Source organism: Panulirus ornatus, chromosome 1, assembly GCF_036320965.1.
Source record: "Panulirus ornatus isolate Po-2019 chromosome 1, ASM3632096v1, whole genome shotgun sequence".
In the NCBI taxonomy this organism is placed as follows: Eukaryota; Metazoa; Arthropoda; class Malacostraca; order Decapoda; family Palinuridae; genus Panulirus; species Panulirus ornatus.
The window spans coordinates 98,320,973-98,343,273 of NC_092224.1; positions in this window are offsets into that span (position 1 = coordinate 98,320,973).

Below are 22,301 nucleotides of genomic sequence, written 5' to 3' on the forward strand. Positions count from 1 at the left end.
TTTTCTTTCTGATTTTGATCTATATTAAGCCATCATGTCATTTATCTTCTACATAAGGCACTGCAATTCTTCACTCCAGTTATTTTTTCTTTACCTTAATAACTGTTTTCCAGGGAATTCAGCCCCTCCATCTAAAGTTATATATTCTCATTAATCATTTTGATTATATAACATTTCATCAAGCAAGGTCTTTCTTTTTCTCTTTCTCTCTACAGACTACCATCATATCCCTAGATATATTTTCATTCAATATGTCTTTCAGAATTTCATTCAGTTTTATTGTAGGTTTAATTTGTCATCTTTATTTCTCACATTCTCTGCTTTTTCCTCAGTCTTTCTTCTTTCGCATACTGAATCCCTGACCGACTGTGAAAACACTCACCTACAATTTCCTGTTGTGTGATCTAACCTAACTTAACCTAACCTAACCTAACCTAACCTAACCTAACCTAACTTAACCTAACCTAACCTAACCTAACCTAACCTAACCTAACCTAACCTACCCTACCCTAACCTAACTTAACCTAACATAACTTAACCTAATCTAACCTTGCCTAACCTAACCTGACTTAACCTAACCTAATTCAGCCTAACTAACCTAACCGAACCTAACCTAACAGGTATTTCTCATTATGACATTTCTTTGTTATTCCACCCTTACCATACCAAAATCTGTGTCTGTTCTATTCCACAATCGCAAGCAACTCCCAAAGGACCTAATGGTCTGTTGCTGCTTGCTTTCCTTTTGCATTCTCTTGCGCCTCACGCCCTCTGTGGCAAGACTGATGGTCTTCTGTCTCATTATAACTAAGCTACCGTGCTAGGTTTAGGAGGTCCCCATATCATGGACTGAGTTTCTGAAGTTTTCAGAGGTTACGTAACGTTACATAGATACATGGACCACACAGACCCCAGGGTCTGAGCGTGATGGTCTGGCCTTAACACTCCTAAATGAAAAAAAACTGTCCCCTGAAAAGCAGTAGAATCAACATAGACTGCTTTTAACTGGTGAATAAATGTATGACAGTTCGTGAAGATATAGAGAGGGATGCAACATCAGTGCATCGAGGTAACCTCTGCACTACGTGGGAGTGGGTTGTGCCAGAACGATCACATTGGACTGAGTTGATTGGCTGGTCATTTGCAAAGCCGGGAGTAGATCATGGCAGAACAATCAAATTAGGTTAACTTGGTTGGCTGGTTATCATTCGGCTGTAGGCTTGTTAACTGCCCGGGGTCGTCTAAGCCCTCAACGTCCAACTACCACATCCACCAACCGAAAAGTCTTTAACACCTTCATCAGGTGTTCCGGATTATCTAAAGGCAACCTAACACTCTTGCTAAGACCCCCACAAGTTTCAGAACCCATCAGAGGATTATTATTGGTTAATACCATCTGACAAGGGCTTGTATGGAGAGTTTATATAAACGCTGGATCGTTTTTGTAAATCAAGAAACATTAGGAACCCTTACAACAAACACATTTCCTCCTCATTTATTTTTCCTTTATCGACATTTTATATTTACCTTTTTAAAGAGCAGGTTTTATACCTCGCCCCCCCTAAAAGAACCATAGACCATTTTCCTCTTCTTTCCATATAAGACCTATTCTCATTCATCTCACTTCGAGGCTTCAACATTAAGGAAGTAGATAAGGAAACAATCATGATTTGTTATTGATGCTAATAGAGATGTTGAAAAGGGCAAAGTAGTTAAGGAAGCATTAATGATTAGATATTGATGATGCCAGAGGTGCTGACAAGGAGAAAAAAGATGGGAAACTATTGTAATTAGTTATTGATGATAATAAAGATGCTGATAAGGACAGTAATATCTTTGTTTCAGGGTAATGTTTCAGGATAACATCTAAATGCGAAAAGGCAAATAGAAATAGAAATAGAAATAGGATGCTACAATCTCTCATACTGTAAATAAAGCAGATGTACACTTCACTGAAGTATATATCCCGTACATGTACTGGGTCTCTGTCTCAATATACTTTGTACTTTTACTTTATGAAAATGTGATGCCTTTGTTACAAGTGTACCCACGCTGCAACATGTATTTCGAAAACATAACAAGCATTACTTTTCCACGGCATCATATGATATAGAATTTATACACGCAGTTCCATTTAGATATACAACAGCGTATATAAAATCTCTGAACACATGCTATATACGTAGGAGCGCAGTTTTACCTTCAGTGGCAAAGACACTCCTTTTTTGTGTGTGTAAATGGAAGCCTTCCTGAATATTGATATCATCAGTGGAAATCTGATAGCTTTCAGCGTATCAAAGCAAAACCGAAGTTTGCATAGAAAGAAAAAAATTCAGATATTTTTTTTTTTTTTTGGTGAGGGTCAGAGCGGTGAAGCTTCTTGTTACAACATTGCCTTTGACCCCACCACCCCGATCACCTCCTGGGGCTTGAGCGGGGAAGGGGGGGGGAGGTGGGGGGGTCTAAGGTCAGCCGTGACGCATGATCTGACAGCCTCCTTGATGCCAGGAAGGTGGGGGGGGGGGGGGGGGGGAAGGGTTAGTTGCATGGTGGTATGACCTCCTCTGAGTGCTAGGAGAGGGGTCAGGTGCATGGTGTTGTGACCTCCACCGAATGCTAGGAGAGGTCAAGCTACATAGGGTGACCTGCCAGGTGGTAAGGTGTCAGCCACCTACGTGGGGTCCGGATGAAAGCAGCAAACGGAAAGGGGGGGTAGAAAAGGTGGGGCCACAGTAGATACGAAGTAGAAAGCAGGTAAGGGGCGAGCAGGCAGTTAAGAGGATAGGCAAAGGGGACGCAAAGGTAGGCAGGCAAGGGAGGAAGTAAGCGAGAAAGAGGAAACAGAGAGAGAGAGAGAGAGAGAGAGAGAGAGAGAGAGAGAGAGAGAGAGAGAGAGAGGGAGAGAGAGGAGTTAGTAGAGCAGTATGTTGGCACCAGCTGAGTCATAATATGAAGGAGAACGGCACCAGAGGCCATCAGTTAGGACAACATCCGGCTGCTCCTCGCTGCCACCCTGTTAACTCGAGTCGAGTGAGAGGAGGAGGAGGAGGAGCACCAGCAGCAGCAAGAGGAAGAGGAGCAGCGGCAGCAGCAGCAGGAAGAGGAGGAGGAGGAAGAGTAGGCAGCCAGTTGGAGGATTGATCTTCCAGCACAGATCTGGGATTACATCCAGGAAGAACTTCATAGGTTCCTGTTATTCCTCGTGGGGTTGAGAGACTATGTTCAGCCGAGGAGCTTGATCAGTTGGAGGGGTAGTTTGTCGACAGCACTGAGGATGGTCATGTCTGGGTATTGGCTTCAGGAGGTGTCGGCTTCAGAGGGACATCTATGAGGGGGTCATAGGTGGGGGGCAGATGATCCTTATGTATCAGGCGTCATGCAGGTGCTTGTACACCTGACTGTCAAAGGTAGGAAAGGTTGAATGAAGAGAGAATGTCGGTAGAAGGAGGGAAATTTTACAGCTTAGATTTAGAGATGTCGGAAGCTGCGACAAGAGCTTCATTAAACTCCTTGAGAGATGAACACCTGAAGTGAGTCACACACGAGAGATTACCGACAGACCCAGCACTTCGAAGTCAACATCGATGACCTGAAAGATCGGAAGTGGGTTCGAAATGTGTAAGGAAGTGGGGGTTAACGAGAACTTCAGAGACTTTGGAGATAGCATACGTCAGAGCAAAGGGGTGATGGACTAGAAAGTTATATCAGGGATGGGCTGCATTAAGGAATGCTCCCCAAAACAGGGGAAAGTCTAGGCTCTTTTTGGAGAGGGAGGCGAAATAGGGAAGCACTGGTTGGTGCTAGCTCAGACGTACGCTTCCTTAGACTTGGAGGAGGTAAGCCATATGATCCATACGCTTCGCCCACCTGGAGCTGAGAGAGTGCTTAGAAGGCCCTGCGTGAGGGAACTATTGGAGTTGGTAGAGAGTCAGTGGGAGGAGATGAGGGACGGAGGATTAGTAGCGGAGTTATCAGAAGGTTGACTAAGTCCAAAATAAGGTACCAAAAATAATTGCTTTATCAGTGGGAGAGTAAGCAATAGATTGATAAGGTCGGATGACAGGAGGAAAGGTTGAATTATAAAATTATTGGGACGATTATTGTCAAGGATAAAAAAGGTTCCTTTCTAGAAAAAGAAGTAAAATCAAAACACCTCTTGTCTTCTTGAAGGTATGCCTAACTTTACAAAGAACATTTATGCTGTAATTCTGTGCAGATGTGAAAGAAGAGAGAGATTCATCCATCTATTCATCAATTGATGAATAGGCGTATGTATATATATATATATATATATATATATATATATATATATATATATATATATATATATATATATATATATATATTTTGCTTTGTCGCTGTTTCCCGCGTTTGCGAGGTAGCTCAAGGAAACAGACGAAAGAAATGGCCCAACCCACCCCCATACACATGTATATACATACACGTCCACACACGCACATATACATACCCATACATCTCAATGTACACATATATATACACACACAAACATATACATATATACACATGCACACAATTCCCATCGCCACCTCGCCACACATGGAAGAACATCCCCCTCCCCCCTCATGTGTGCAAGGTAGCGCTAGGAAAAGACAACAAAGGCCCCATTCGTTCACACTCAGTCTCTAGCTGTCATGCAATAATGCCCGAAACCACAGCTCCCTTTCCACATCCAGGCCCCACAGAACTTTCCATGGTTTACCCCAGACGCTTCACATGCCTTGATTCAATCCATTGACAGCACGTCGACCCCGGTATACCACATCGATCCGATTCACTCTATTCCTTGCCCGCCTTTCGCCCTCCTGCATGTTCAGGCCCCGATCACTCAAAATCTTTTTCACTCCATCTTTCCACCTCCAATTTGGTCTCCCACTTCTCCTCGTTCCCTCCACCACCGACACATATATCCTCTTGGTCAATCTTTCCTCACTCATTCTCTCCATGTGCCCAAACCATTTCAAAACACCCTCTTCTGCTCTCTCAGCCACGCTTTTTTTATTTCCACACATCTCTCTTACCCTTACATTACTTACTCGATCAAACCACCTCACACCACATATTGTCCTCAAACATCTCACTTCCAGCACATCCTCCCTCCTGCGCACAACTCTATCCATAGCCCACGCCTCGCAACCATACAACATTCTTTCTCCCCTATCCCCATATATATATATATATATATATATATATATATATATATATATATATATATATATATATATATATATATATATATATATTATCAGTAGACATAAGGTAGTTTGAAATATAGAGATACAGGCATATTTACAAACGTAAATAAACAAAACACACGAGCTGTTTCCATTAGGCCAACGGGAGGCGTCAGTAGTGCAAATAATTCGCTGAATTCCACGTCAGAGAGAACGTGTGTGTATGAATATAACATAAGCCGTTTGTAGCGACCATCATCGGTTCATACGACTGTTCACAGATTTGTGGCAGAATTCATCATGTAACGCGCACATCGACCATGATATATATATATATATATTTGCTTTGTCGCTATATCCCGCGTTTGCGAGGTAGCGCAAGGAAACAGACGAAAGAAATGGCCCAACCCACCCCCATACACATGTATATACATACACGTCCACACACGCAAATATACATACCTATACATCTCAATGTACACATATATATACACACACAGACACATACATACATACATATATATATATATATATATATATATATATATATGTTTATCCGCCACTTCTCATGTTAGCGAGGTAGCGTTAAGAACAGATGACTGAGCCTTAGAGGGAGAAAATCCTCACTTGGCCCCCTTCTCTGTTCTTTCTTTTGAATAGGTGAAACGGGAGGGAGGATTTCCACCCCCCCCCTCCGCTCCCACCCCTTTTAGTCACCTTCTACGACACGCAGGGAATACGTGGGAAGTATTCTTTCTCCCCTATCCCCAGGGATAATATATATATATATATATATATATATATATATATATATATATATATATATATATATATATATATATATATATATATATATATATACAGACACACACAGACGAGTATAGTGCATATGAAAGCGCACTTTTCATGAATACATGTAAACTTTTGAAAAAAAGATATCTTTCGCTTCTCGTTGCAACAAGCTTAAAAGGAAATAGATTTCCAAAGGCGAAGCAGAGAGAAGAAAAATATAGCACTGGGATCAAAGCCAATGAGACTAAATGAAAGAAGAACGTAAAAGGGAAAATCTCTAAGTATCCTCAAAGGCACGTGATCTTTGTGTCTTCGGGGCATTGTCTGCCTCGCATGAACTACGTGGGTCTTTGAAGTGGATTTTCGTGGTCGGCTCCAACATATCCCCCCCCCCACACACACACACACACACGGATTCCCTTTGCTGTGGCGCTGGGGGGAGGGGGGGGGGGAAATCGTCCCCCTGTTCAATACAGACCCGCAAAGGATGGCGCATTGACGTGGCCTGCGGCATCGCTTACACATGTCTCCAGGATTAAGGAGCTGAATGATCCGAGAGAGAGAGAGAGAGACATGAGTCGACCCTTTGATTGGAAATTTGATGTTACTGGGTTCATAAGACGGTCGAACTATGTTGCACAGTTTATTCTCCAGGACCTGATGAGTGTTAACTATGCTGAACCTCTGAACGACCATGGTTTACTGACGTATCGTCTATGGCAAAACTGAATGTACAGGAAGAGAATGTATCATTATGGGTTGATATTGGATGGCCCACTGCAACATTGATTGAAGAAAATAGAGTTACGTTCTCTGATAGAAATTGACTGTGTTTGACTGGTAAATGAGCATCCTGTGCTGGTAACCAACCATTCTGCAGTGGTAACCGATCATCCTGTGCTGGTAACCGACCATCCTAATGTGGTAACCGACCATCCTACACTGGTAACCGACCATCCTACCCTGGTAACCGACCATCCTACCCTGGTAACCGACCATCCTCGGCTACTAACTGATAATCCGATCATCCTAAACTGGTAACTGACCTTTTGATCATCCTGCGCTGGTAATCGACCATCCTGTGTCGGTAACCTGACGACCCTGTGCTGGTAACCGACCATCCGATCATCCTCAACCATCCTTCGCTGGTTACCGACCATCCTTGATCCGGTTATCGATTATAACCTGTTGATAACCGACCGCCTTGTGATGCCAACCGACCGACCGACCACTGGAAAATGAAAATCCTGAGCTAGAATTTGATTACTCTCTCAGTGGGAAACAAGCAATCCTGCGACGGAAGATGACCCTCTTGACCTGGAAATCGGTTCACTTTGACTGGATTAATTGGGGAAGTCCTTCTTAATACACACACACACACACACACACACACACACACACACACACACTTATACACTACACCTCTTTACACCCGGCATAGCGGAACACTACCTCGCACGTCAAACGCAGATACACAGACATTTCTCTGTTTCACACTTCTGTTGCATCATAATATCAGTATCTTTCTAGCACACACACACACACACACACACACACACACACACACACACACACACACACACACACGCACACACACACACACGCACACACACAATGGGGCCCTAAGTCAAGAGATGGAGTCCCAGCGGTGTAAAACTCCTTCCCAGTTGAGTACAAATAGGTAATCACATACGCAATATACGTCTTCTAGTACACTCACTGCACCATTCCAGTACAACCTTAGAATACGCTACCAGTGCTCTTTAAATACACCACTATTACGTTTTTAGCACCCTGGCGTTAAACCCAACCAGTGGACTCTCAAGTCTGCCCCATACCCTCCTTCCCCAGTACACACCCTATTGCTGCACATGACCACACCTCCAGTACACCCCTGGTGCAACCCCAAACAAGCCATTCAATATTGTTCATATTCGTCTCTCTTACAACCACTAGCACACACAACACCCACTCTTATAGTATACCCCAGCACCCACAAACCATACCACTATGTCCCATGCCACTACACTCACCGATGAACCTCCCACTTCCTCTCCCTTCTCCAGTGCACGGATCCCTCTCGTCCCCAGTTCCACCCGTCGCAATACATCCTCGGTAAACGCACAGGCGGGAGTATGAGACGGTGTTGACCAACCGCGTCTCGCCAGGCACACATGTTCGGTTCCCGGTGCGTCTGAGTGATGCACATCTCTCCTCCAGCCAGCTCTTGGCTATACCCAGATCCTTTGGGCTATGCTGGAGTGTATCGACCTGAGTTTGGGTACACCAGTTCTCCATGACTATTCTAGGTTAACTGGTTTGTTATACCAATTGTTATAACCTGAATTTGGTTACACCAGTTTTCTTTGTTTTACCAATTAATCTTCGCTAAGCTAGATTATCCTCTCTTCATTGTGTTTTCTATTTTGCCACAATTTGATGGGTACAGTTGAGTAACATCATTTCAACCTGATTAAGCTGAATCATCTTTGGTTATAATTGGTTTTGTTCCGATGATTTTGAATGCACCAGCTAAGTTTGACTGTCATTGGTTAAATAATCTTGAGTTTGCGTATGAGAGAATATGCTGTTTTTCAATGGTGTTCAAAGAGATATATGTAAAGATATGAGTGAGTATATATATATATATATATATATATATATATATATATATATATATATATATATATATATATATATATATATATATTATATATATATATATATTTATTTTTTTTTTTTTTTTTTATACTTTGTCGCTGTCTCCCGCGTTTGCGAGGTAGCGCAAGGAAACAGACGAAAGAAATGGCCCCACCCCCCCCCCCCCCATACACATGTACATACACACGTCCACACACGCAAATATACATACCTACACAGCTTTCCATGGTTTACCCCGGACGCTTCACATGCCTTGATTCAATCCACTGACAGCACGTCAACCCCTGTATACCACATCGCTCCAATTCACTCTATTTCTTGCCCTCCTTTCACCCTCCTGCATGTTCAGGCCCCGATCACACAAAATCCTTTTCACTCCATCTTTCCACCTCCAATTTGGTCTCCCTCTTCTCCTCGTTCCCTCCACCTCCGACACATATATCCTCTTGGTCAATCTTTCCTCACTCATTCTCTCCATGTGCCCAAACCATTTCAAAATACCCTCTTCTGCTCTCTCAACCACGCTCTTTTTATTTCCACACATCTCTCTTACCCTTACGTTACTTACTCGATCAAACCACCTCACACCACACATTGTCCTCAAACATCTCATTTCCAGCACATCCATCCTCCTGCGCACAACTCTATCCATAGCCCACGCCTCGCAACCATACAACATTGTTGGAACCACTATTCCTTCAAACATACCCATTTTTGCTTTCCGGGATAATGTTCTCGACTTCCACACATTTTTCAAGGCTCCCAAAATTTTCGCCCCCTCCCCCACCCTATGATCCACTTCCGCTTCCATGGTTCCATCCGCTGACAGATCCACTCCCAGATATCTAAAACACTTCACTTCCTCCAGTTTTTCTCCATTCAAACTCACCTCCCAATTGACTTGACCCTCAACCCTACTGTACCTAATAACCTTGCTCTTATTCACATTTACTCTTAACTTTCTTCTTCCACACACTTTATATATATATATATATATATATATATATATATATATATATATATATATATATATATATATATATATATATATATATAGTGAAGTGCCTGAGGATTGGCGAAATGCATGCATAGTACCATTGTACAAATGCATAGAGGATAAAAGAGAGTGTTCAAATTACAGAGGCTGAAGTTTGTTCAGTATTCTTGGGAGATTATATGGGAGGGTATTGATTGAGAGGGTAAAGACATGTACAGAGCATCAGATTGGGGAAGAGCAGTGTGGTTTCAGGAGTGGTAGAGGATATGTGGATCAGGTGTTTGCTTTGAGGAATATATGTGAGAAATACTTAGAAAAACAGATGGATTTGTATGTAGCATTTATAGATCTGGAGAAGGCATATTAATAGAGTTGATAGAGATGCTTTGTGAAAGGTATTAAGAGTATATATATTGAGGTAGGTAAGTTGCTAGAAGCAGTGAAAAGTTTTTATCAAGGCAGTAAGGCATGTGTACGACTAGGAAGAGAGGAAAGTGATTGGTTCCCAGTGAACGTCGGTTTGCGGCAGGGGTACGTGATGTCTCCATGGTTGTTTCATTTGTTTATGGATGAGGTTGTTAGGTGATTGCAAGAGTTTTGGAGAGATATGGGGCAAGTATGCAGTCTGTTGTGGATGAGAGGGCTTGGGAAGTGAGTCAGTTGTTCGCCAATGGTACAGCGTTGGTGGCTGATCTGGGTGAGGAACTGCGGAAGTTGGTGACTGAGTTTGGTAAAGTGTGTGAAAGAAGAAAGCTGAGAGTAGAGGTTATTAGGTCTAGTAGGGTTGAGGGACAAGTTAATTGGGAGATAAGTTTGAATGGAGAAAAACTGGAGGAAGTGAAGTGTTTCATATATCTGGGAGTGGATTTAGCAGCGGATGAAACCATGGAAACGGAAGTGAGTCACAGGGTTGGGGAAGGGGCGAAGGTTGTGGAAGCGTTGAAGGATGCGTGGAAGGCGAGAATGTTTTCTCGGAGAGCAAAATAGGTATGTTTGAAGGAATAGTGGTTCCAACAATGTTATATGGGTGCGAGGCGTGGGCTATAGATAGAGTTGTGGGGAGGAGGGTGGATGTCTTGGAAATGAGATGTTTGAGGACAGTATGTGGTGTGAGGTGGTTTGATCGAGTAAGTAATGAAAAGGTAAGAGAGATGTATCGTGATTTTAAAAGTATGGTTGAGAGAGCAGAAGAGAGTGTATTGAAATGGTTTAGGCACATGGAGAGAATGAGTAAGGAAAGATTGACAAAGATGATATATGTGTCAGAGGTGGAGGGAACTAGAAGTGGGAGACCAAATTGGTGGCGGAAGTATAGAGAGAAAAAGATTTTGAGCGATCGGGGCCTGAATATACAGGAGAGTGAAAGGCGTGCAAGGAATAGAGTGAACTGGAATGATGTGGTATACCGGGGTCGACGTGCTGTCAATGGATTGAACCAGGGAATGTGAAGCGTCTGGGGTAAACCATGGAAAGTTTGTGGGTACTGGATATGGAAAGGGAGCTGTGGTTTCGGTGCATTACACATGACAGCTAGAGACTGAGTGTGAACGAATGTGGCCTTTGTTGTCTTTCCTAGCGCTACCTCGCGCACATGCGGGGGGAGGGGTTTTCATTTCATGTGTGGCGGGGTGGCGACGAGAATGAATAAGGGTAGACAGTATGAATTATATACACGTGTATATATGTATATGCCTGTGTGTGTATATATTGGTATACGTTGAGATGTATAGGTATGTATATGTGCGTGTGTGGACGTGTATGTATATACATGTGTATGTGGGTGGGTTGGGCCATTCTTTCTTCTGTCTCTTTACGCTACCTCGCTAACGCGGGAGACTGCGACAAAGTATAATAAGTATAAATAGAATATATATATATATATATATATATATATATATATATATATATATATATATATATATATATATATATATATATATATCTTTCTTTCAAGCTATTCGCCATTTCCCGCGTTAGCAAAGGTAGCGTTAAGAACAGAGGACTGAGCCTCTGAGAAATCATCCTCACCTGGCCCCCTTCTCTGTTCCTTCTTTTGGAAAATTAAAAAAAAACAAGAGGGGATGATTTCCAGCCCCCCGCTCCCTCCCCTTTTAGTCGCCTTCTACGACACGCAGGGAATACGTGGGAAGTATTCTTTCTCCTCTATCCCCAGGGATAACATATATATATATATATATATATATATATATATATATATATATATATATATATATATATTATTTTATTTTTTATTATACTTTGTCGCTGTCTCCCGCGTTTGCGAGGTAGCGCAAGGAAACAGACGAAAGAAATGGCCCAACCCCCCCCCCATACACATGTATATACATACGTCCACACACGCAAATATACATACCTACACAGCTTTCCATGGTTTTTTTTTTTTTTTTTGTCTTACTATTCGCCATTTCCCGCAATAGCGAGGTAGCGTTAAGAACAGAGGACTGGGCCTTTGAGGGAATATCCTCACCTGGCCCCCTTCTCTGTTCCTTCTTTTGGAGCGACAAAGTATAAAAAAAAAAAAAAAAAAAAAAAAAATATATATATATATATATATATATATATATATATATATATATATATATATATATATATATATATATATTTCAATATATTCACCAAAATTTCCATTTCAAAAAAGTTGCATTTCCAAAGGTTCAAAGGTGGATATCATTACAGGTTATGCTCATGTTTGCTCTGGTTAATGACGTCATGTAGCCTGAAACTCGGATTAATGGAGCGTTCGTGTACAGCCCCGGATTCTGACCTGGTATGTTGGGAGAGAGAGTGAGAGAGGGAGAGTCCTGGTGGAGGGTAGGTAGTGGAGTGGAGGAGAAGCGGCAGAGATGGTGCGGGTGTTGGGTCAACAAGACGAGGATGCTGTATCGTGTGTCCTGAGAGAGAGAGAGAGAGAGAGAGAGAGAGAGAGAGAGAGAGAGAGAGAGAGAGAGAGAGAGAGAGAGAGAGAGAGAGAATCTCTCTAGTCACTCTTTGTCTTGTTGCATCCAGCAAGAGTAAGGCTACAGGTGTGTCTGTGTTATATATCATCCTGATTCTTGTTTGTCTATTTCTTATAGAAAAATTATAGGGAAATATTTTGAAAAATAAGTTATTTTCTCCGAGGAATGACAGAAGTTACATGATTAAGATAAGTGGCTAGAAGTGAGAACAATCGGTTTTTTTTTTCGGTCTAGCTATACCAATACATATGTCCAGTGGAGAAATTGTTTGGGTCTCTGAACTTAAGCAAAATACAGTCGGAAAAGTAAGAACGTTAATTTCAGAGGCACAGATCTTCATAGGAGTGAGGAGTGATGGCACTTAGTCCATACGTCTAGCTTGTGTCTACAGAGAGAGAGAGAGAGAGAGAGAGAGAGAGAGAGAGAGAGAGAGAGAGAGAGAGAGAGAGAGAGAGAGAGAGAGAGAGATGTTGGAAGAGAAAGAACCCGTCCATATCAAACACTGCCAGTCAACCCTAGACTCCTTCAGATACTCAAGGCCCTTCTGTGTCAAGAAGAGATCTCCGAGTCTGAAACCACGTAGAGTGACGATCTTCTGGTGTTACCTAGCGCTCGACATCAGACCTGCCCCAGTCAGAGCGGGACGAGACCTGGCGAGGTCACTTAGCAGCACGCCCCGCTGACCTAAGGACGTCGAACTTTCATTGGTTAGACAAGGGAGTAGGACTTCATCCCTGAGACATTAATCCAACCAGTTTACTGTGGCTATCCCTCCTATACACATCAGGAGCCCCACTGTGGCCTCAAGTTGACCAGATCTATGGAACAGCTATCTGGCTTGAACTGTGTCACCGTCACGGTTATGTATGAGAGGAGGCTGTGCCGCATCCGCCACAGCTGTTTATCCGTGATGTACAGTAATACCCGGGGAGCAAACACCAGACATCGCTCGCCCGCAGCCTCTCGGCCCCCCGGCAGGAGGCGCAGCATGGGTTGTGACGATTGTAGACGGGGGAATGTGCGGCTCTTGGCCACCGGCGTGTTGTGAGATATCATGATGGAGGTTGTAGAGGGACCCATACAGTGATGAACGGGGCCATTCCTGTTTGTTGTAAATTACTGGTTCTCTCTCTCTCTCTCTCTCTCTCTCTCTCTCTCTCTCTCTCTCTCTCTCTCTCTCTCTCTCTCTCTCTCTCTCTCTCTCTCTCTCTCCTATGTGTATCCATGTACTTAATATCTCCTTTACGCTGTGAATGATTGTCTTTCACACACTAAATTCTCCAAACTCGGTGCACATCCTTAGACAGTACATCATCCTTGCCCACAAGATTATCTGACGACTGTAACTCTTCATCATGAGGGTTCGACTCTTTATACCGCAAGGATACGAACCTCGAACACTCATGGTGCGACCATTGAGCACAACTGTACGACCTTTAACGGCGGAAGGAAATAAACTCTACATAGATACACGTAGAACATGAACGTACATAAAGGATATGTACAGTATAATGACACGTCGGAGAGCTGGTTAACTTGGTCATCATGGGCTGGACGCCATTTGGTAAACTTGTTTACCAAATGACGTCGTAGCTTACACGTATATAGACTTGAGACGCATCGTTGTCAGACGATCGTCTTTGTGGTTTAGTGACTCAAGAGAACGAAGATCATACCGTTGGCACAACGTCAGGGAGAGAGAGAGAGAGAGAGAGAGAGAGAGAGAGAGAGAGAGAGAGAGAGGGGGGGGGGGGGTGGGGAGAGAAGAGAGTGGCAAAGTTTTAAGGAGTGAAACTCATAAAAGTTCTTGTAACTTTTGTCGCTCCAAGTATGCGAAATGCGCCTCAAGGCCTCCAATTTCCTTGATGATATATCGATGACCTTTAGACACGACGCTTCCCATCCAGAGGAAAGTCAGCTTCCCCCACCCCTCCCAGCCTTCCTCCTCTTCCCAGAACATCCACACAATCGCTGCCATCTCGACCTTCGTCCGCGCATCTGCAGTTCGAGCGTCACGCCTTCCTGCTTGGTGATCACACCATCACGGATGCTTTCACAAGCCGGGGAAACATAACCTGCCATAAGCTTGAATCTTGGTGTTGGATGTACGTAGCTTGCATGACACAAAGCTTCCAAATTCTCTCCACGCAAAAGACTAGGTTAAGGTTACAGTCGTCTGCGTACGCAGGGGCTTTACGTATGGTGTGTGAAAGGTCAGAGCGGTACCGCATTTGCCAAATATTTTATGGATTTTTTTTTTTTCAGTGATGAGAAGTTTTTGACATTTTGGCCTGAATTTCTATTTCCTGTCTTTGAGACCATATATATACACATAGAGAGTGTATGTGGTCTGTGCATTATCCATTAACACCTGAAGAAGGTGTTTGAATAGCTTGTTGATGACGTTAATTACCCATGCAGTAGGTAGATAGGTCTTCCAGCCCCAACAACAACAATCATCCAATCATAATTTTTTTTTCTCCTCCATTACAAGGTGGCGATGGCTGTCATCGAGTGCGTGCTTTGAGTGTAGACAAAGAGCATTTGTTCTGGCCTTCACACAAACATGAAAAAAAGTCCTCTATAAAAGTAGTAAAAAGAAAAGAACAGCAAATTATAGGATGGAACCGCACTCCTCCATTCCCTCTGGCAACACCCAGGACGGAAAACAACTAGAACAAATAAATACCTGGCAGGATTAACATGCCTCAAGGAATCGTTCATAAGAAAGTACCTCCGTCCACGGGGACACGCAAGCGAGGGGGACCTCCTCATTTGCACTGCTGGAGAAGGGTTGTAAGGGCCGTCTCTGGGCTTTACAGTGCGGGAGAATCTATGAGTAACGATAGGCTGGTCCTCTGGTAAGTTCATGGAAGTGGGACTCCACGTCTAAGGAGACGATCGTATCTTTTGCCGTGGAGATCGAAAGAACAAGCATGATAGATACTTAGAGCCTTTACCGTGAGAACCAAGAAAGATATGAACGGCGGAGATCAGCGCGGACTTCACCCGAAGGCTTCCCTGAGAGTGGCCACCAGGTCATCCATACTGTCCAGAAGGCCCTTTGAGACATCCTGAGTGACTTTATGGGCAGACGACGGGAGTTGCTTCTTCATTGAGGAGAAAATGTCCTGGAGGACTATTTCTGCCACCATGTTCAGATCTTCCTGTACATGGCATGGGTAGGCATTGTTGCCACCGTCCGTCAGAGCGAGGTACCGGTCTTCTTTAGGGAGGTGGGCAAGGGCAGACTTAGTGTATGATGCCAAACCAAAATCGATAATATTGACTTTTGGAGGGAGTGAAAGGTCGTCTGGCACAGTTACCAGAATGTTACTGGAGTGGAGATCATAATGAACGATCCCAAGGGCGTGAATCTCTTGTAAACGTAAGCAGATGTGTAGCCCGATGAGACCCAAGTATCTGTCGGGTAAATCATGGTCTCGCAAGAGATCATCGAGTGTTTGGTGGCCCTCGAAAGACAGGAGAAGACACAGAGGATCGTAAGAGACTGCCAGAAGTGTTGGGGCTCCTCCAGCGCCGTTTAATCTCTGCATGAAATAAGCCTCAACTTCGAATTCGTCTCGCGTTACAATTTCCTCTACCACTTTTATTACGGCATCCCTGTTGTCCCATCTTACAAGATGGACTGTTCCAAATGCCCCAGAACCCAAGAGCTGTCCGTGTGAGATGAGGCTATCAACCTCGACCCGGGAAAGGACTGTGCTGCAGCACATCTTGAAGGACAATGGTCTTGAGAACCTGGGAACTTGCTATATATAGGTGAAGGTCCTTCTGATCAAACCAGATCAGCTAATAATATAGGTAAGACGACTTTGATATAGTCACACCTCTGATGTTGTAGTATTTGAGTGAACTTGGTATCAGTAGGTTCATAAAACAGGCAAGTCTCTGCACTTTTATATACTTGAATATTTTCCATTTTCCTCTGGTTGTATATATTTATGTAAATGTTATATAATATATGTATATATATTTGAATATATATTTTTATATATATGATTTTATGATTATACAAATATCTACATGTGCTCAAATGCATATATGTACTGGTAATATTGGTAATAATCATAATAAACATATACTGTAAGGTTTGGACATAGGTCAACGGTGTCTAGGGTACACCGAAGATGACTTTAGAACTGAGGTGTATTAACACTGGAGTTTTGAAGATAGAGAAGCAGTGAAGATTGTCTCTGACGTAACCTTTAGGTCATATGTACTTAGTCTACATAGTAAAGATGAAGGCGGAGTGGAGTCCGCTTTCAAACTGACCCATAAGGATCAGACAAAAGGCCGTTCATTCCATATTTCTTTTATATATATAAAAGATCTTAATTTTTTTTTTGTTGTAGTCTCCCTTACAATACTGCTACGTTTTCTCTAATAGATTTGAAGGTTGATGTAAATCTTGTGGATTGTATTTAGGTCTTTTATTAATTCATTGACATTGTTATCTAAATTGTTCTTGACGTATTGTAGAAAATACATTTTTTATTCATTGTATAAAAAGTGCTAGTTCTAGCACAATAATTTTGGGAGTTGTTAGAACATCTCTCTCGCCAGCTAGGTGGTTAGATTTGAGAACTCGTTTTTCTATATAATTTGTCTTTGATTAATGGTTATCTCGAAGGACATAGGTAGAAGTAATATTAAGAGAGAGAGAGAGAGAGAGAGAGAGAGAGAGAGAGAGAGAGAGAGAGAGAGAGAGAGAGAGAGAGAGAGAGAGAGAGAGCAGTAATTATACGTAGATGCAAAGGTTTGATTAGAATAAATGCTTCTGTGGTTAGTCCGCCATAGCGTCCATATTGTCTTTGGATTATAATACATAATTTTGTTATTACTTCCAAAATAGATTGTTTGTTTATTGTTTTCCAATACATTATTTGTAATGATCCTGACCTACTTATTTACATGAAACGTGATAAGTTTAAATTTGGGTTTGTTGTTAGAAATGTTACGTGGTTGAAGGCGGATGTGATCGTGACATAAGATTTCTCATTTTTCCTTCATATTATTATAAACATTTTATGTGGTTTACCTGAATTTACAATTACGTTTTCTCTTATAAATTTGGGGGAAAATATAAATCTTCTGAAGTTTATCTTAATCTCTTATTATGTCTTTGACATTATCTTTGTTATGGAAATTATTATTGATGGAATGTACAAATTATTATTATTATTATTATTATTATTATTATTATTATTATTATTATTATTATTATTATCATCATCATTATTATTATTATTTTGTCTCTAGGGATAGAGGAGAAAGAATACTTCCCACGTATTCCCTGCGTGTCGTAGAAGGCGACTAAAAGGGGAGGGAGCGGGTGGCTGGAAATCCTCCCCTCTCGTTTTTTTTAATTTTCTAAATGAAGGTACAGAGAAGGGGGCCAGGTGAGGATATTCCTTCAAAGACCCAGTCCTCTCTTCTTAACGCTACCTCGCTAACGCGGAAAATGGCGAATAATATGAAAGAAAAAATTGAAAAAGATTATTAATATTATTGTTTTTATTATTATTATCATTATTTTTTTTTTATTATTATTATTATTATTATTATTATTATTATTATTATTATTATTATTATTATTGATATCATCGTTGTTATTATTATATTATTATTATCACTATTATCATAGTTATTTATATTATTACTATTATGGTTGTCATCAATATTATTATTATCATTATCATTATCATTATTATTATTATCATTATCAATGTTATTTATATTATTACTATTGTGGTTGTCATCAATATTATTATTATCATTATCATTATCATTATTATTATTATCATTATCAATGTTATTTATATTATTGCTATAATGGTTGTCATCAATATTATTATTATCATTATCATTATCATTATTATTATTAGGAGAAGGAGGAGGGAGGAGCACAGTGATGAGACATTGAAAAAGAACATTGTGGACGACGCAAGAGACAATCCAAAACTTTCAAACGTTCATCAGGAGTAAACTATCGGTCACAGAACTAACTAATGAGGAAGAGAATCAGAGGGAAGAACCATTGAGGGAGAATAGGATATATATGAGGAGATTAAATGGAGAATCATAAGTAACCTTCCAGTCGATGATTATACTAAACTAGGATTGAAGAGGTGAGAGTGGGAGGAAGTATTGGAGTGTATGATGATATGCAAAAACGAAGTAGGATCCTGAATCAACTCGACCTTTACAAGGAACATGAACCTGATGAGGTCTGCTGGTGTTGCTGGAGGAGTGAGGCAGCTCGATCCTTATGTTGGGCAGACTTAGAAGGATCTTTCTGTTCAACTTAAGCAACGTAAATATAAGATAAGAAAAGGACAAGAATGAAATGCGTTGTTTAATCATGTTAGAAATTATGATTATTTTATCAAGTGGAGTAATGCCATCTCAGTTATTAACTTTAACTCCTGTACCACGAGAAATCTCTTTGAATCTTCCATTATTAAATACACAAAGAATTGCAATATCAATATGAGTGAAGGTCTATGCAAATTGGACAACTTAGATGTTGATAAAATTTGTAAAAGTTCCCTTTCTTGTCCATATGATGGATTTTTTGATACTCATGTTGCCAGACTTAACGCATTGAACCTCCATTCTGGTAGTCACTTGTTTACCGAATGACGTCCTAGCTACGTCTCTTCGTTGTCTATCAACTGACTTCTGTTTCTTGTATCTCCCTAGATGTGATTATTACACGAAAGTGCACTTGGGAACTTATCGTAGCTCTAGGAGAAGACAACAAAGGCCACATTCGTTACCACTCAGTCTCTACCTGTCTGGTTTAGTTCACCGAAACCACACGTCCACACACGCACATATACCTACATATACATTTCAGCGTATACATATATATACATAGACAGCGATTTACATATATACTCACGTACATAATTCATACTTGCCTTTAATGATTCCGTCACCACCCTGCCACAAAAGAAAAGAAATATATATATATATATATATATATATATATATATATATATATATATATATATATATATATATATATATATATATATATATATATAAAATTCTTTTTTGGGACTTGCGAGCATGTACATATTTATGGATACAGTGATAAATGGCGAAGTACAGGGTAACGTGATTCTCTCTCTCTCTCTCTCTCTCTCTCTCTCTCTCTCTCTCTCTCTCTCTCTCTCTCTCTCTCTCTCTCTCTCTCCATTAACCTTTTTTTTCCCTCAAACGGAGTTGTAATAATTTTTCAACTTTCATCCCGGCCTACATGGAATTTTTCATCAACGTGTAATTTGCAAGGTAATTACGAAGGAAAAAAATGATTAGGCTTTCAAAGGGGACGGTTTAATAACGGTAAATAATTTTTACTCCTCTGATTACACAACTGTTTGAGAGAAATTTGCTAGAGAAAAATTAATAGTTGTTTCTTTATTTAGGAATTTTTTGTAGACCTGAAATTCTATATCTAAGCAATTTTGAGCTTTAGGTTTTTTTTCTAATATGAATATGATAAAAAATTTGCAGTCTTATATTTTATTTTCTTTACTTTGAAGGTGTGTTTGTATTGCTGTAATTACTGAACAAGTTATTTTTGAATGAGTATTGCTAACATGTAAATGAGACTTGAATCATACTGCAATGCAGCAATAGCTTTCATATCTATCTATCTATCTATCTATCTATCTATCTATCTATCTATATATATATATATATATATATATATATATATATATATATATATATATATTTTTTTTTTTTTTTTTTTTTATACTTTGTCGCTGTCTCCCGCGTTTGCGAGGTAGCGCAAGGAAACAGACGAAAGAAATGGCCCAACCCCCCCCCCCCATACACATGTACATACACACGTCCACACACGCAAATATACATACCTACACAGCTTTCCATGGTTTACCCCAGACGCTTCACATGCCCTGATTCAATCCACTGACAGCACGTCAACCCCTGTATACCACATCGCTCCAATTCACTCTATTCCTATATATATATATATATATATATATATATATATATATATATATATATATATATATATATATATATATATATATATATATTCTTATGAGTCCACAGGGAAAGTAAAACATGATAAGTTCCCAAGTTTACTTTCGTTTAATATTGACATCATCAGGGGAGACACAAGAGAGAAATATAAGTCAGTTGATATACAACGAAGAGACGTAGCTAGGACGCCACTTGGTAATCATGCGATTGTCTCTTGTGTCTCCCCTGATGATCTGATTATTACACGAAATTGCACTTGGTAGCTTATCGTGTTTTATTTTTTCCTTTCCCCTGTGGACTCATATATATATATATATATATATATATATATATATTTTTTTTTTTTTTTTTTTTTTTTTCCTTTTTTTTCTGCTTTGTCGCTGTCTCCCGCGTTTGCGAGGTAGCGCAAGGAAACAGACGAAAGAAATGGCCCAACCCACCCCCATACACATGTATATACATACGTCCACACACGCAAATATACATACCTACACAGCTTTCCATGGTTTACCCCAGACGCTTCACATGCCCTGATTCAGTCCACTGACAGCACGTCAACCCCGGTATACCACATCGATCCAATTCACTCTGTTCCTTGCCCTCCTTTCACCCTCCTGCATGTTCAAGCCCCGATCACACAAAATCTTTTTCACTCCATCTTTCCACCTCCAATTTGGTCTCCCACTTCTCCTCGTTCCCTCCACCTCCGACACATATATCCTCTTGGTCAATCTTTCCTCACTCATTCTCTCCATGTGCCCAAACCATTTTAAAACACCCTCTTCTGCTCTCTCAACCACGCTCTTTTTATTTCCACACATCTCTCTTACCCATACGTTACTTACTCGATCAAACCACCTAACATCACACATTGTCCTCAAACATCTCATATCCAGCACATCCATCCTCCTGCGCACAACTCTATCCATAGCCCACGCCTCGCAACCATACAACATTGTTGGAACCACTGCTCCTTCAAACATACCCATTTTTGCTTTCCGAGATAATGTTCTCGACTTCCACATATTCTTCACGGCTCCCAAAATTTTCGCCCCCTCCCCCACCCTATGATCCACTTCCGCTTCCATGGTTCCATCCGCTGCCAGATCCACTCCCAGATATCTAAAACACTTTACTTCCTCCAGATTTTCTCCATTCAAACTTACCTCCCAATTGACTTGACCCTCAACCCTACTGTACCTAATAACCTTGCTCTTATTCACATTTACTCTTAACTTTCTTCTTTCACACACTTTACCAAACTCAGTCACCAGCTTCTGCAGTTTCTCACATGAATCAGCCACCAGCGCTGTATCATCAGCGAACAACAACTGACTCACTTCTCAAGCTCTCTCATCCCCAACAGACTTCATACTTGCCCCTCTTTCCAAAACTCTTGCATTCACCTCCCTAACAACCCCATCCATAAACAAATTAAACAACCATGGAGACATCACACACCCCTGCCGCAAACCTACATTCACTGAGAACCAATCACTTTCCTCTCTTCCTACACGTACACATGCCTTACATCCTCGATAAAGACTTTTCACTGCTTCTAACAACTTGCCTCCCACACCATATATTCTTAATACCTTCCACAGAGCACCTCTATCAACTCTATCGTATGCCTTCTCC